Here is an 11,476-nt window from a genome sequence, read left to right as displayed (position 1 = left end):
CCCACCCTTCACACACACACCCCCCAAACACACGCTCATACCCAGAGGCACACACGTGCACACAGAAACATACAGAGAAACACACACAGATACTCAAGGACACACACACTACCTACTCACGTAGCGCAGTTGAGATGCAGAAGGAAAAAACTCCTGCTTCAGAATGTGTACCAAGGGGAAAGTACTCAGTTTTCGTGGCAGGAGGGAGGGTTGCATCCACCACCTCAAGAGCTCAGGGGAAGGCGTGGGTGTGGGCAAAGGGGCAACACACGGGACTGAGGTGGCAGGGCCTTCTGAGGTAATGTGCCCATCGTGGTTGGATTGTGACCCCCCCAAAAGATCCTCTTAACCCTTCAAGTCCTAACTTGTGAATGTGACCTTATCTGGAAATAAGGTCTTTGCAGATGTGATCAAGGAAGGTAAGGTCATTGGGGTGGGCCCTAATCCAATGTGACTGACATCCTTATAAGAAGAGGGAAATTTGGGCAGAGATAGGAGTGGTGCCGCTGCAAACCAAGGACCACCAAGGACTGAGGGCCACCACTGGAAGCTGGGAGAGGAAAGGAAGGATTCTCCCGGATGGCTTTCAGAGGAAGCAGGGCCCTGAGATCCTGTGATTTCAGACCTCTGGCCTCTAGAACAGGAAGACAAGGGGTTTCCCTTGCTCAAAGCCACTCAGGCTGGGCTAGTTTGCTCCAGCAGCCCTGGGAAGCTCACACAGCGCCTCTGCCCTGACCACCCCTCCAGAAACAGTGCTTTCCTCCTGGCCCTTCTCCTCACAAGACAGAGATTCCCTTGGAAACGTCCCTCCCAACTGAGAGCTGGGAAGGGGATTCAGGGGTGGAGGCAGACGGTACCAGGGACTTGCTCATGGCAGTGGAAGGAGCCTCGTGAGCATGGCCTGGCCTGAGGGACTCAGAGGACGTGTGACCTGGGTCTCAGCCTTCTTCCCCGGCTGCCCTCGGTCACCTGCGCCGTCCTGAACACTCACCTGCCTAGGCATTGCTTAAGAGGGTGGAATACTTAAATAAAACATACTTGTTAGAAACCTGCACATAATATAAATTAGAAGCAACACGTAAGCATCGCTGGCCATCCTCCAATAGACGAATGGGGCCCAGTCCTTGCTTCACGTAATAGACAGTGATTCCTTTGTGGGCTTGGGGGCCGGGCTCCCAATGGGACATCCCTTGGACAGAAGCCTGGCAGAGTTACTACAGTCCTTGAGACCAGTGGTTATTTGTGTCAGAGTCCTTTGACAATCTAATGAAAGCTATGATCTCCCCAGATTGCACACAGACACATTTTACCCACAATCTCGGGGGTTCTTGGGCCCCTGGAAGCCCACCTATGACTGCTGGCATCTCCTGGCCACGTGTGACTTCCCTGCTGTGGCAGACACAGTTGGCCCCTAGTGAAGGAAAGCAGGCTGGGCCCGGGAGTTTGGAGAGGAACCCAGAGCGCACGTGGTCCACAACATGATTCACAGCGGCAGGCAGACTTGGGTAGTCCAGGCACACAGACTAGTTCTTTATCACCGGTTCACTTCCCCCATGAGGTTCCTGCCCCTTTAAGGCAGAGGGAGATCCCACGGGCTTTAGTCCTCCCCGTCCTTGAAGCACCAGGCTTTCAGCTCACTTCCCCACACCCCTCAAACCTCTTATAAGCCACACATGTTCAAATGCTTGTTACCACATTTAAAATTTTGGGTGAGCATCCGTAGAATGCTTACTAGGAGCCAGGCACTGTGCTAAGCCCTTTCAAACTAGAATCTCAATGCTTTGTGCTCAATATTTTATGTGTCCACTGAATAGGACAGCATGCCTTTTGAGGTATTAAAAACATCTTTTTAAAAAATTAGAGTCTTTTATCACGATGTGTAGTGTGTGTTTTGTTAACATGACTACGATCCTTTTAGAAAGTGGATGTGGGTTCTTGGGGGGCTCTGGAATAAGGAAGTATGATTGCCCGTGGTTCAACTCTGCCGTAGACACCCCTGATCCTACAAGTAGAAAACAAGGGAGCAAAGCCCCAGGTGGAGCTGCAGGCAGACTGCAGAGCGCCCCTTCCCCTATTACCCAAGCCTCCTGCTAAGGGGGTGGGAGGCTGCCCACCTTCCCCACCTGGGAATCCCAGACGTCCCCAGCCAGCCAGCAGCTTGGGCAGACTCTTGATGCACTTGTGATATTTATTTGATGTTTTTTTAAAGTTTTTGGCCGCACCCCACGGCATGTGGGATCTTAGTTCCCCAACCAGGGTTCGAACCCACGCCTCCTGCATTGGAAGGCAAAGTCTTAACCACTGGACCACCGGGGAAGTCTGGATATTTATTTGAAATTTCCTGATTTTTGAATGTGGGCAACTAATTCAATTTTATTCTTTTTAATGTGTGGGCCAAACAGGCTATGACCTTGAACTGAATTCTGCTCAAAGACCACTGATTTACAACCTCCGCTTTAAGGAGAAAGAATAGCTCCGGGACAGCCCCAGGCCACACTTGATAGAAACCAGAGTCAGGGAGGGGAACCTGCATCTGAAGGACTGCCCGCCGTGGTGGCAGAGGCAGGTGGAATCAGTGGCAGCAACCCAGGTGTGGGCCTGGCCAGTGGACCCTCAGATCCCAGCCCTCTGAAAGGATGCCGCATCGGGCTGTCTTTACCTGGCACGTCCCATTCAGATGGCAGGCCCCTCACCCTCTGTCAGTATAGAAGAGGGCATTACGGCTCCAATTTTGCTCTGCAGATTCTTGGAACCAGTTGTGGAGTCCGCCCTGGAGAGGTGGATCCACTCTATGAGCAGACAAACCAGGCTTGTCTACAAGACTGAGGGCTGACCGTGGACTGGGGTACACTAGCCAATACGAAGAATGACATGGCACCTCACCTCTCCTGGAGGCGCGCAGCCTGGCTAGGCGAATGGCTCCAGATTAGATATGCCCCCCACATGCAATTCACCAGACAGTTGGCCTTGGAGAGCAAGCTCCCTGAGGTTTAACTAGACCATGGCTGTCACTTCACTGCTGAGGAAACTGCGGCTCAGCAAGGTTCAAGGACACACCCAAGGTCATCGCTTGCCTGAAGGAGGAAGCCAGCAGGAGGTGTGCTCCCCTAACTTCTGTCCTCTCTGACAAGCCAGGGGTTCCTGGGGGTCTGTGAGGTGGGGAAGGAATGACGGGGCTCTGATTTTATTCTCATGCGTACTAACCCGACTTGATCATCCTTTACGGGATATCATTTAGGAATATCAGACAATTTACTCTCCAAAAGGGTCCTCCTCGTTCCCTCCCTTTCTGGGCCCTTTAATGGCTATTCTTGTTCTCCTTTTTAGCCCTTGTTTGTTTAACCGTTTGGTTTAGTTTGTGTCTTTTAGGCTCCAACAGTTTGAAGTAAGGCTCATGATGGCTCAAGGAATTCAGCCAATTCCAGAGGACAGTCACTACAGGTCCTTGGAACAGTCAGTGAGGGACTTCTATACCTCTAGGATAGGCTAGGGTCTGTGGCCCCCATCCAGCAGGAAGAAGTTTCAGAAGAAGAGACCTTCGGCCCCTTACCCCTTAAGAATAAGGGTGTAGGGTCTCTCGGGGGGGGAATGAGACAGGCTGACCCTTTGCTGCAGTGCTGTAGTACTTGCACCTGGACACACCTCTCCTCAGGCAACCAAATACAAAGAAACTGTATGAGCTAAGTATAACTGCATGCATGTACAGTTAGGGCAAATTCTGGACAAAAGATACAAAGAGACTAAAACACTCAACTGTCAATTTTGAAGAGCCCACAAGCAGGGGGTCCAGGGCACTGTGCATGCCTCCTGCCTGCAACACCATCTCAGGGGTGGGCAAAGCACCTAAGCCACCACTCCGCCCTGACCCCTGGACACACCCTTATTCTCACCGCATATAAGGAACAAGCTCGCCTCACCTCAGCGAGCAAACCAGCAAGGGAACCTATTGTTTGTTCTCCCTCCCCCTTGCTGCAGCAGGGACCCCATAAAGCCTTGCCTGAAATAAAAAGTATCCTAATACCGTCTGCACTGTATACCTAGATGTCTGCTTAAAGAGACAGAAGGTAGTCCAGCATCTGAGCTGGGCCATTTAAAGAAAAAGGCAAACTGAGCCAGAAAGAAGCCAATTGCGAATTCTGATAATATGGCTTGAAATATCGTCTTTGCCCTGGCTCTGAATTTCAGTTTCCCCTCAGGACACTGTGGTAATTCGATAGTAGCCATAACAAGAATTAGAAATAAGCTGACAGGCAGAGAAAACTGTTAGGGATTCCACAATCTCTGAATCTCCAGACAAGCCTGTGTGTGACTTGTGTGTTAATGCGTGTCTCTCTCCAGAGGATGCCCGATCTTACATCCACATCAGTAGATGGCTTCTCTATGGGCACATAAATACTAAAAAAAAAAAAATGAGAAGTAAATACTAAATCAGATTAAGGGAGATAGCCAAAGGCTACGAGAGCTTGAGGACAAAAGAAATGTACAGAAAGCTAAGGATGGACTGAGAAGGGGTGGTAAATTCTTTAACTGATTCATTGGGTACACAAACAAATCTAAATACAAATACAAAAAGGAGTCAAGGACTTAGAGCAATTGGCCCTCAGTTTCCTCGGTGTGTCTGCTTAAGGTCAATAATGCCAGGTGTCCTAGATATTTCCAGAAATACAGGGTTTTGTCTGCCAGTCTCCACGGGCAGAGGAAGGCGCCCTGGGTGTGGCTGCCCCCTGGTGGTCAGGTTGAGAATTTCCAATGCACATGGAGCCCTGAGCACCTGGAGCCGGGTGGGTGCCTGCTTGGGGCCGGCGAGGTTCTCCGGGTGGGCTTCAGACATTCTCTGGAGGCTAAACTTCTACTCACTCATCAAGTTCAGCAGGACGGAGCCCACCATGGTCATCATTACGAAACAGGAGGGAGAGAGAGAAGCAGGCCTCTGGAGGGGCCTTGGGAGGCCCCTCCTCTGAGCAGGGGCCCTGGGGGCTCAGAGTCCTCAGGAAGTTGCTAGGACCCCTTCTCCCTTCCTCTGTGCTGGAACCTGCCCACCCCCTTTCTAGGAATCTCTTCATCATCCTTTCCAGCCATTGGGAAACCATCTCTCACCCAGACCTCAGCCCCTTTCCATTCCAGGCCTGTGACCATTCATGCTCTCATGGAAGAGGATGAGCAAATTTGGGGTGACAGTAACCTAAGTGACCCCGTTCAGATATTGTCACAGGGAGGAGGAATGGGGAAAGTGGTTGCTTGTCCAGGGCCCCCCCTCCATGGGTGTTTTTTTATAAATTAATTAGTTTCATTTATTTATTTTTGGCTGCGTTGGGTCTTCGTTGCTGCATGCGGGCTTTCTCTAGTTGCAGTGAGCAGGGGCTGCTCTTCCTTGCAGTTGCGCGGGCTTCTCATTGCAGTGGCTTCTCTTGTTGCGGAGCACGGGCTCTAGGCACACGGGCTTCAGTAGTTGTGGCTCACGGGCTCTAGACCACAGGTCTCAGTAGTTGTGGTGCACGGGCTCAGTAGTTGTGGCTCACGGGCTCTAGAGTGCAGGCTCAGTAGTTGTGGCACGTGGGCTCTAGAGCACACGCTCAGTAGTTGTGGCTCACGGGCTCAGTAGTTGTGGCTCAGGGGCTCTGGAGCGCAGGCTCAGTAGTTGTGGCACGTGGACTCAGTAGTTGTGGCTCACGGGCTCTAGAGCACAGGCTCAGTGGTTGTGGCGCACGGGCTTAGCCGCTCCGCGGCATGTGGGATCTTCCCGGACCAGGGCATGAACCCGCGTCCCCCGCATCGGCAGGGGGACTCTCAACCACTGCGCCACCAGGGAAGCCCCCTAACTGCTTTTTAAACATAGCTTTTCTGTGAGAATTCAGTGGGCGATCATATTAATTTCCTGTGGCTGCCATAAACGATGACCACAAAATTGGTGGCTTGAAACAACAGAAAGGTATCCTCTCGTGGTTCTAGAGGCCAGAGTCCAGAGTCTGGGTGTCAGCAGGGCCTTGCTCCGTCTGGGGCTCTGGGGGAGGACCCTTCCCACCTCTTGCAGCTTCTGGTGGCTCCTTGGTTTGTGGTCATGTCACTCCAACCGCTGTCTCTGTCTCACCTGGTCTTCTGCTCTGTGTGTGTGTCTTCTCTTCTTATAAGGACATCAGCCATCAGATTTAGGACACCACCCCAGTTGCTACCGTAAACCCAGTTGTGATTTTTCTCAAGTGATGTTTTCACTGCATATTCTCATCCTTCAACCGCGGACTTTATCACTTATTTTGTGGATGATCAGTCGGGGTCCAGTCGGGAAAAGAGAGACAGGAGGAACCTTCTAGACTAAGGTTTGGCCAACTATGGCCCACAGACCAAACCTGGCCAACCACCTATTTTTTTGGTTTTGTTTTTGTTTCTGTTTTGGGGTGTTTTTTGTTTGTTTGTTTGTTTGGCCACGCCGCAGGGCTTGCTGTATCTTAGTTCCTCAACGAGGGATTGAAGCCGGGCCACGGCAGTGAGAGTGCTGAGTCCTAACCACTGGACTATCAGGGAATTCCCCTGTTTTTGTAAATAAAGTTTTATTGTAACACAACCACATATTTATTTACATATTGTGTAAGGTTGCATTCCTGCTACAGAGGCAGAGTTGTGTTCTTGTGACAGAGATCATATTGAAACACAAATCCAAAAATATTGACTGTTTAGTCCTTTACGGAAACAAAGGAGGCTGACCCCTGTTCTAGAACGATCCTGAATTTTTTTGATGACTTGGCCATACTTGGTAATGTTGGCACCATAGGGCTCAGGGGATGCACATTCTGGAGCATGCAAGTACAGGAGCCACGGGTGAGAGGCAGTAGGCACTCTCTGGGGTCAAACTGAGGCAGGCCCGGTTCTTCCAAGTTTTGTCTGTTAAGCATGGAATACCAGAATTGGATTTTTAAAAAAAAATCAATGACTATTGAGTTATGTACTTTACAATTTTTTTTAATGCTTTTGTGTGCATTATGTGTGAAATCCACGTATCTAACCATTGTTCTAGAAAACACGAGCAGCTCCCGCGTGGCTGTCTCATCAGCGCCCTCTATTGAAAACCCTTGAACTGGTCACCCAGGGAATCCGTCTGCGGCAGCTCCCTGGGGATGGCCTGCTTGTTATAGCAACCTCTCGCCACAGGGTGGCAGAGCATCCATGGGTACCTCGGAGCCCTGCCCCGCAAGAATCCCGGAGTCCAGAGTCGTCAGGGGCCTCTTGGAGCCCCTTGGAGAGAGAATGTCTAGTGGTGGTAGCATCAGGACAGCCTACACTGAACTACTGAATCAGTAATTACCGGGGACACAGAATCAGAGGGAGAATGAATCACTGAATTTCAAAGGGCTTTTGCAATAAAGTCAGGGCAAGTTGCACATACATAGTTTTCACACCTCTTGTGATTCTCTCTTGTGAGGCAGGCTATTTCTCTTACACAAGGGAACATTTCTACAAGAAGATGCAAATCAGGGACAGAGATGGACGTCTAGGGGATTGGATTTAAAATGTTTGGAAGCAAGACTTTCAAACATACTAGCATAGAAACAGCTGATTCCATGTAAAGAGTTGATGTGTTCATTGCAAACTCCTCACTCTTAAAAAAATAGATTTGCCTTTTCAATAGGTAACAGACACATAGTAAAAAACAAACAAACAAATCATTTAAAAGGAAACTGCCCAGAGGACAATAAAAGGATTCTTAGGTCTCTTTTTAGAAATATTCTTTGCATATACAAGAATATACAGCTTTTATATACAAACGGTGGACAACACACCAATCTACATCATGCTTATTTTTTTCCTACTTATCAAGATTTTGAAGACTGTTCCTCTTCAGTACACAAACATCTGCCTCATTCCTTTTAATGCTTGACTAGGATCCCATCGCGTGGATTTCCGTACCGTCCTTACCAGTCCTCTCTTGATGGACATTTAGACTAAGGTTTCCAATCTCTTGCTTGCAATGACCAGACCTGTACATATGTCCTGGAAATATGCTCACATCACACCTAAGTCCCCCAAATTCCCAGAAGATGACTGAGTGGTCAGAAGGTATGTGTGCTATAAAATTATAATAATCCCAATTATCCTCAATAATAATAATAAAAGCTGACTTCTATGAGCGGTCACTGTGTGTCAGACACTGTTCAGACTGCTTTGTATACCGTGGCGAACACACTGTGGATGGATAGACCCACTTTGCAAATGATCTTTACTTGTCTACCAGTAGTAAATGAGATCTCTTTATAATTCTGATTTGCATCTATATTGTTATGGGTGAGAATGAGTATATTTTTTCTGTTTAAAAGACACTGTTACTTCTTTTTCTTTTCTTTCTTTAAATGTTTTTTTCTTGGACTTCTTTTTCTGTGACTAGTTGTCCATGTGCTTTGACCATGTTTCTGTTGAATAGCTGACCTCTTTTATTTAACGTTGAAAAACTTTTAAATATTAACGAATTTGACACTTTACCATATGTGTTGCTAATGCTTCCCCCAAGTTTATCTTTTATTTATCTCTTGTCTCGATTGATAGTATTTTGCTTTTGCCATGAAGGCTTTTTTTTAAAAATAAATTTATTTATTTATTGGCTGCGTTGGTTCTTCGTTGCTGTGCGCACGCTTTCTCTTGTTGCGGCGAGCAGGGGCTACTCTTTGTTGTGGTGCGCGGGCTTCTCATTGCCGTGGCTTCTCTTTGCTGCGGAGCACAGGCTCTAGGCACGCGGGCTGCAGTAGTTGCGGCACGTGGGCTCAGTAGTTGTGGCACGCGGGCTCTAGAGAGCAGGCTCAGTAGTTGTGGCACACAGGCTTAGTTGCTCCGCGGCATGTGGGGTCTTCCCGGACTAGGGCTCGAACCCGTGTCCCCTGCATTGGCAGGCAGATTCTTAACCACTGTGCCACCAAGGAAGTCCCCACGAAGGCATTTTTAATGCTTATGTAGTTGGATTGATCAGTCTTGTCTTTTGTGACTTCTGACTTTTGTGTCGTGCTTGGAAAGACTGCCACAATCTGAGATTATAAAAATAACTCTCCCATGTTTGTTCTAGTTCTTTTATAGCTTTATTTTTTTAAAATTATAATTTAGCTCCATCTGGAATTTATTTTGGCATAACAAAGTAGACATCCAATTTAACTCTTCCCCAGATGTTACCCAGTTGTCCCATGCATTTATTAGATAACCAATCTTTTCTACACTGATTTGAAACATTCTCTTTATTTTATCCTATTTTCCTGAATGTTTTTGAATCTATTTCTGGAATTTATTCTGTTCTACTGGTCTGTCTGCCTGTTTATATGCTGGAATCAAGCCCTTTTAATTTCTGTGGCTTTATAATATGTTTTAACATCTTGCAGGGATATTTCATTACTTCTTTTTTCCTATAATTTTCTTGGCTATTCTTGCATGTTCAATTTTACATATAAATTTTAGACTCAACTTGTCTGTGTGAATTTGAATGGAGCAAGGCTCTCAAAGTCTTTGTCTAAATAAGAAATTTAGCAAATTTATTTACCTCACGCTTCTGGTGAAAGAGGAGGGAGGCCAAACAAAGAAAGTTAACAAAGATATTTCCTTTGAGGAAACAGTTATCAGTTTATATCTCTGCCAGAGTCAACATAATTAAGTAAAATGACCAGTTTGAATGATAGCTTTGGGGGAAGTCAAGTTTACTTTTCTCAGAGGCAACCTTGAAATCCTGGGGGTTCGCCTATTCATTTGTTGCAGTGATACCTGCAAGGATGGGTGTTTATGATGAAGGATGCTGTCTGCTGCCCTCTGTAGCTGCAGGGGAAGAAGGACCATTTTCTCCTTTTGATTTTGCTGCGATTTTTCAAGCCTAAAAGTTGGAATTCTATTCGTTGAAACTGAAAGAAATATGGGCCTGAAAACACGAAATATATCATTGGAAAGGAAAAGGCAAGAATAAGATCATTAACAAATGGAGTAAGGGCTCTGAAAACTTGGCATTCAGTGTAGTTTGGAAAACAAAACAAAACGAGAACAACAAAAACCTCTGTTGATCTTTTGTTGGGATTGCACTAAATCTATAGATGAATTTGGAAAGAATTATCATCTTTACACAAGTGAGTCTTTCTAAGAATATGAAATATTTGCATTTAGTCAAATCTTCCTTTTTGTCCCTCTTTTTAAAGATTTTCTCTGTATGAATCTTATGCATTTATTGTGCTCATAGGTGTCTTATCTTTTTTGGTTCCAATTGTAAGTAGAATCTTGTCTTCAATTATACTTACAAAGTTATTGCTGTTAATATAGATTCTTGGATATTGATTTTTTTTAGTATTTATGTTGTACCCACTCAGCTTACTGAATTATCCTACTAATAGTTTGCTAATAGTTGCTAATAGTTTTGCAGTTGATTCTCTTTATTTTTCTAATCATACAGTCAATGATAATTTTTGCCTTCTCTTTTCCAGTTTTAGTACCTCTTGTCTAATTGAATCGAATAATTCCTCCTGTATAATATTAAATGACAGTGGTGATAATGGGTGAATGTGTCTTTTCTTTCTTTAGCTTCCTTCCAGTTTTATTTAGCTATAATTGACATACAGCACCATACAAGTTTAAGGTGTACAGAATAATCAACGATTTGCCTTACTTACATCATGAAATGATTACCACATAAGGTTATGGAACATCCATCATCTTACATAGATACAAAATAAAAGAAAAAAATATTTTTTCCTCCTGATGAGAACTCTTAGGATTTCCTCTCTTTTATATGTAACATGTATCAGTGTTAATTGCATTTATCATGTTGTACATTACCTTCCTAGTACTTATTTATCTTATACCTGGAATTTTGTACCTTTTGACTGCCTTCATCCAATTTGCCTGTCCCCCACCTCTGGTAATCACAAATCTGATCTCCTTTTCTATGAGTCTGTTTGTTGTTGAAGTATAATTGACCTATAACTACTTTAGTTCTTGGTCTACAACATTGTGATTCAATATCTCTATATATTTCAAAATGATCACCAGGATAAATCTAGTTACAATCTATCAACATACAAAGATATTACTTATTATTGACTGTATTCCCCACACTGTGTATTTCATACCCATGATTCATTTATTTTTTAACAGTAAATTTGGACCCCCTTAATCTCCCTCACCTATTTCTCTCATCCACTCACCTTCCTCCCCTCTGGCAACCACTTGTTTATTCTCTGTATCTATGACTTTGATTCTGTTTTGTTATGTTTGCTCTCTTTTTTTGTTTTTTAGATTCCACATATATCATTAGTATTATTTTAATATTAATATTTGATTTATTTTCTACATAAATCATACAGTATTTTACTTTCTCCGACTTATTTTACTTAGCATAATAGCCTCTAGGTCCATCCGTGTTGTCACAAATAGCAAGATTTTGTCCTTTTTTATGGCACAGTAATAGTCCCCTGTGTTTTTGTGTGTGTGTGTGTGTGTGTGTGTGTGTGTATGTGTATCACATTTTCTT

Source organism: Phocoena phocoena, chromosome 4 (assembly GCF_963924675.1).
Source record: "Phocoena phocoena chromosome 4, mPhoPho1.1, whole genome shotgun sequence".
NCBI lineage: Eukaryota > Metazoa > Chordata > Mammalia > Artiodactyla > Phocoenidae > Phocoena > Phocoena phocoena.
Note: the sequence above shows the minus strand (reverse complement) of the source record.